Source organism: Haliotis asinina, chromosome 4 (assembly GCF_037392515.1).
Source record: "Haliotis asinina isolate JCU_RB_2024 chromosome 4, JCU_Hal_asi_v2, whole genome shotgun sequence".
Classification (NCBI taxonomy): Eukaryota; Metazoa; Mollusca; class Gastropoda; order Lepetellida; family Haliotidae; genus Haliotis; species Haliotis asinina.
The window spans coordinates 34,715,829-34,722,659 of record NC_090283.1 but is presented as its reverse complement, the minus strand read 5'-3'; positions in this window follow the sequence as shown (position 1 = coordinate 34,722,659).

Here is a 6,831-nt window from a genome sequence, read left to right as displayed (position 1 = left end):
TATCGTTGATCAAACATCATGCATGTTTGAGAAGCACATCGCTGTCTTGTCGCCACTGATAACAACTGGGAAGGATAACAACAACCGTGGCGTTCTCAAAGTCCTCAGACGCTAACAAATATGTAAACGCAAACAGGCTCGAGTCACACCAATTACCCAAAAGACATGATTAAAAAGGTTACCAAGCAGAAAATAGTTGTGAAAACACTGCAGACTCAAGGTCCACCACACCACTAAACTGAAGTGCTACAGTAATCTTAACTCTTAGTAGATTATATATGACTGCCATGTCAGAAAAAATGAATAGTTCTAACTCTAAGTCAACATTTCTATGTAACTTGTACCTTTAAACCATTTAGACATTCTGATTTTTGACAACAGCTGATGTTTATTTGATACGTTTGGCACATCTTTGAACAGCCACAATTTGAGGGGGCGGGACAGAAATTTACACCATTTCAAGCATGATAAAAATCACGCTTCTTATACGTATACGTTTTCATTGAACCAGTCTATGTTTATACAAAATTCCCACCCACAAATTACGTTTTATAAACTCTAGTTGGATGCGTGACGTAATTCATTTTCAGTTTTGTAGAAAATCGATATATTTTCTCCAGCCAACATTTACCTCACGAAATGGATGAAATTTGTTTCATCTCCAATCACGTTCCGACATGTATAATTCCTTGTGCCCATAGTTTACTACGGTTCAGTTACAAGTAATATTACACTTAATCAATAACCAAAATGACAGCAACAGTAATCAAAGTAATAGCCAGAAAAACGAAAGTAATAATAACAATAATCAATAACTAAAGTAATTAAACAGCCAAAATAATAACAACGATAACCACAGCAATAACAACGATAACAAATGAGTAACAATTATAACCAAAGTGATAATAATAACCAAAGTAATAGCAATAATAACGAGCCAAGGGCGCTGTTGGTTCAGCACTGCTGGTACAGAGATGAATGCTTTCCAGTGCAACGTCGAGCAACCATACAGAGTTTAATGCAGTTCACCCGTCTAAGCTTAGCTTTACTCAGTATCGGTACTGAATGCTAAACCCATGTGTGTATAGTAAGTCTATCCTTCTAAGAGGCACGTCCAGATAAACGGACAGTTTTGAAGGACTCCAGTATGTTATTTTAAATTATCATTTATTAAATATCATTCAAACTATTACTATTTATCTTAGAGATTTGCCTGTAAATAATCGAGTCTGGACCAGACAATCCAGTGACCAACAAGATGAGCATCGATCTGCGCAATTGGGAACCGATGACATATGTCAACCAAGTCAGCGAGTCTGACCACCCGACCCCGTTAGTGGCCCCTTACGACAAGCATAGTCGCTTTTTATGGCAAGCATGTTTTACTGAAGGTCTATTCTACCCCGGGACCTTCACGGGTCAATTGGTGACGAATTGCTGCTGACTAATATTAACTAAATATTTTATAATCAATACACTTTACATCATATTCAGATGGAAATGACGTCAATACTTTCCTTTGTGCTTTCATTTGATATTTGAAGATATTTAAGCCATCATTTTTAAAAGTAGTTCGACGACAAGGATCAATAGTAGGACCAAATAATATACAACTGTTGCTAGGTGTTTGTTATGCCTAGTAACCAAGTAAATTGCTGCAAAAGATCGTGTTACATCTAGGTTCTCTTACATTCAATATATATGCATAGATCATAATTACTGAAAACAGCTACTTTTTGAAATGAAGTGGTGTAATGAGTTGAGAATATCACTATATATTACGTTATTCAGTGCACCTTTGAGGTATTAATTTTGTTAACATCATATTCTTGAGTATAAAAATACATAGTTGACCTTAGATTCGTACAGTTCTGCTATCTAGATAACTTTCAAACCATTCTAAAAGAGTGCCCCTTATACCGTAAGCATGAAGTTTATGAACAATTGCACGGTGCCAAACTCTGTTAAATGCTTTGCTTATGGGTGATTGTAAACATTCACGATAGCTGGGTTGACAGAATTCTATATTAACTACATGTACTTATTATATATGTGTAGATTTTCTATTCACGGCATGGCTGAAGTACTACAAACGGTAAATTTCAGCTCACTTGCGATTCAACTTTACCATATCGTACAGTCAAACTCTTACAATTTCTCTAGTCACAAGATGCAGATGAACTCAATGTTCCCAAAGTTGCTTCAATTTGCTGTATGCAAATTCAGCCAATAAAACAGTAATTTAAACAAGTATTATGTTGGTTGTGATCATTATATGACACTGTATGATATATGATACACAATACTCTTATTCCCATCGTATCAAATATGATGCATTTTGTAAATCCCTGAATTGTTCACATATTTTCAAAAACCTTGTAGATGTGTTCAGAATTGACTAAAAGAGATATTTTAACACAGTTTTAAAATTTTCCAGTAAATATTTCATATAGTGACCTCTAGAAGGACAGATAACTAGACCGACACGTTTACCGCGCGCTACCCACGGCGATAACACAGCTCGCGTGACATCTCATGATGATCCTGGCGGTAGGTGATGTGACATCATAATTATCTGTTATCCTCAGCAGGAGGATGGGTTGTTATCAGGGAGTAGTGACAGTGAATCAGGAAATTCCCCAGATTCCACTCCGGAAGAGTTTTGATGCAACCGCTTAATGTTACCAACCTAATTTAGCTGCACGTGTTTCCGGTCCTTGAAACTATTCCTCAAGCAGTTTACCCTCGCAACGCTTCACACGTAAAGTCAAAAGATAATAGTTTGTTAAGTAGCCTTTTTATTTTGGAGAAAAACGTATGAAACTTTTTTTTCCAGAGTTAGTATGATGTTTTCATTACATACTGCGTTGAAATGAATTTTTGATCATGAACCGACCCTGACTTAGATTGTGATTCATCGGTATCATTTGAATCAAACCGACTGTAGTGTCAAAATAGTACCATCACTGGGCTGCCCTGCTGTCTCTTTAGTATGACCTGAACTCCACATGAGTACAGGCGTACAGGAATCTCACTCAAAATTCACCTGTGCTCTAGTGGGTGAATCTCACTCAACATTCACCTGTGCTCTGGTGGGTGAATCTCACTCAACATTCACCTGTGCCCTGGTGGGTGAATCTCACTCAACATTCACCTGTGCCCTGGTGGGTGAATCTCACTCAACATTCACCTGTGCCCTGGTGGGTGAATCTCACTCAACATTTTCATACGTTGTTGTGGGTGAATCTCAATCAGATTTCACAGATACTGCGATGGGTGATACTCAGTTAGCATTCACCTAAGTTGTGGTGGGTGAATCTCAGTAAACATTCACTTGTGTTGTGATGGTTTGGCGATTCCTTTTGCTTTCGTTTCTGGCAAAATGCGATATTTTACGGTACTTCAGACAGATATATCGCCTTGTACGATAACAAGGATTGTCTCGACACTACCACCTGGGGTTCACTGGTACAAATCCTACAATATTAGTAACCCACTGTGGTTCAACGTTCCCTGTAATTTAAGGAGAAATAGTGAATCATAACTTCATGAAATTTGTTATAAAGGATCAAAGTACATATCCACACAAATAAATGACGTGGCATGTCCTTTCATTGTATTCTAAAGGCAAGAAACAACTGCCCAAGTCCGGCAGCAAGCGCGAGTACCTATTGTTATGCCTACTTCGTGTGAAGTCTGGCTGTGACGTCATAGATGCCAAACGAGTCATTTTCTGTTGTTTACAGTGCTTGTATCTAAGTGTTTAATCAGCGTTCTAGAAGTTGGTGAGTTAAGATGCACGACTTTATGGGTGTTTTCATTGTCAATATGAGCTTTGAGAAAATCTTCGCCTCGCTAGTTATGATGAGGCCTGTACGAGAGTGAATTCTGATTACTGTCTCCTTATGTCCGAAGACGGTCACAACCAAGTCAGGCGAGATTCTGAGCCAATAAGCTCGATCTATGAGTGTGCGTGCGTGCGTCTGTGTGCGCGCATGTGTTGTTGTGTTCATATCATGGTGTGTGTGTTATGGTGCATGAAAGCAGGGATAATCTACAACAGGGATAGGTCACTCGCATGCTCTCTTTACCATTTGTACTAATAAACGTTCTTGGCCTGTTCCTGGCGCTTCTTCAGCTGTGTTTAACAGAACTTCAGCCAGTTTATTGTATCAGTCGGAATTTTACAATGAATTAATGAGTTATAATAAAAATTAAGAGCAAGAATTATGTAAATGAATGAAAGGAAGAAAAACAATAAAGGAAAGAAGTACATATGTGAATGCATGAAAGAATAAATGATACACCCCGGCCTTCCCTCCCAAAGCATGTTAAAGAACGCAAAAGCATCGCGAGAACACGTGTTAACTCCAGCCGTCCTTTTTAAAAATTCTACTTTGAGACATTTGTGTTTACATGAATAATTAATTCATATATCTTATTGCGTGTGGGGAATGGAATGGACATCAACAAAATGTTAACTGACACTGTCACACTGTCATATACCCAAAACACACCGTAACATTCTTTTTTAAATTATGAAACTATCACTATTACTTGCAAACACACTGCACCTGATAGTATATTCCCCTCATAAGAATTAAAGGTGTATGTGAAAGATGGTTTTTTTTCAAAATAACTTGAAACACTGAAACAACGGCGTGTAGTATTTCAATGGCGGATCAGAACAGATCGGCGATATAACAATTTTTTAAGCCATAAACCTATTATATTGCTTGGAAATACCTTTCAACTGAAGGTTTTTTTCCCTTCTAAAAATTAAACGAATGTGTGAAAGAAGTTATAATAGGCACAATTTAGTCAATATTCGCGGTGAAACGAGAATGGAAGCCAGTGAGCTATAACATACCGACTTGAAACTTTACTACAAATCTACTATCCTGACACGGGCACTAATACCAATTATTTCACTAAACCGAAGTGGCAAAATAGTTAAGTTATTTTCAACATGTAGGATTTCAGTTGTTACAACTCTCAGCGAATATAATCAGCTGCTGAAAATAAAGCGTGCTCAATCTTAAATACTACACTGTCGCCACATTGGCTACACTGGTTAAATAAGGGCCCGAGACATACGTTCAGCGGCTTTTCGGGGAGTTTCGTCTCCCTGTATATACATCTATATACTCTCCCTGATGAAAGATATTGTTGTACACACCACGTATTTGACATCTCATTTCTCGTGGCAAATGAAATTAAAGGGAGGTAACTCTTTCTTTCCTCCCGTGTGTCTTGCCTCCATGTCCATGTAGCCAATTCCTAGTGTCCCTCAACGTGATTCTGCTGGAATAGTGCTAAAAGCGACGTAAAGCTAAACTCACTCACGTGTATTAATTAATTCTTAGTCTCTACTGTTGTATCGCACTCTTTTGTATTATCTTTTTGTGGAACATTCACGCTCATGTTGAATGTTAAGTCTGAATATTCACGCACATGGTGAAAATAATGTCGGAACATTCACGCGCATGGTGAAATGTATGTCGAAACATTCACGCGCATGGCGAAATTTATCTGCGGACATTCACAATCATGGTGAAATGTATGTCGGGACATTCACAATCACGGTGAGATGTATGTCGGGACATTCACAATCATGGTGAAATGTATGTCAAAACATTCACAATCATGGTGAAATGTATGTCGGGACATTCACAATCATGGTGAAATGTATGTCAAAACATTCACAATCATGGTGAAATGTATGTCAAAACATTCACAATCGTGGTGAAATGTATGTCAAAACATTCACAATCATGGTGAAATGTATGTCGGAACATTCACAATCATGGTGAAATGTACGTCGAATTTGCCCGTCAACGTTTTCTGACTACAACGTTGTATATACTCTTGTGGTAATAAGCATCTATCCATCCGGGTTCTCTGTACACGGAATGTTGATATTGTATGATTATCTTGCTCTGAAGTTATGAACACGTGTAGAAAAAAAAATACATACCTTTTATAGTCTTAAAGCACAGTCTCTGCGACAACTTACCTTATGGACGCAACGAAGGGACTGGACAGTTTGAGTGCGGTCGCCAAGTCAAATCACTGACTACACAACAGTCTCGTTTCCCGTTTACTGGGTACCTAGCGCAATAACTAGACCAGAATTTTTACACTAATTCAGTTAAATGGATGCACGAATGTTAATCTGTATGATTTGATAGAACTGAGCACTTGTATGTTGCAACACTACGCTTCTTCTAATCCTTGCAAACATGTCGTACAACGTGCCCTGTCGTACAACGTGCTCTGTCGTACAACGTGCTCTGTCGTACAACGTGCTCTGTCGTACAGCCAGCTCAGACGTAAGGAATCTGGAAATCGTGGGAAGTCCCAAAACGAGGCTCTCCCTCTAGGATCGTGTGGCGGTCTGGTGCGGAATTAATGTTATATCAGTATCATCATGTCAGTTACAGAATAACGCTGAATAAGCCCAAACAACACGTAACAGGTGGAACCAGTGAGCCAGATACACTGTGAATCATTTTACGACCTCATCAAACAGGAACCGACTGTGACGTCTCAGTTAAGGTCATGCTGCCTACACATCGCCATAAAATTTAGAAATACGATGTTATTACAGTTTAAAATCAAAATTCATTTGTAAATACCATTTTCTTATAACATAGCGACTGGAATTCAGTGTAAGTAGAGTTGTTTGTGATGTCTATGTTCACATTCTCACGAGAAAATTCGGATCGGCTGAAAAGTATGTTATATTCTTAATAGGTTTATGACACTCATGTTAATTTTTAGACACATTCACAATAGTTTTCAAGCAGACAGTACGTTTCTTGTGATTTT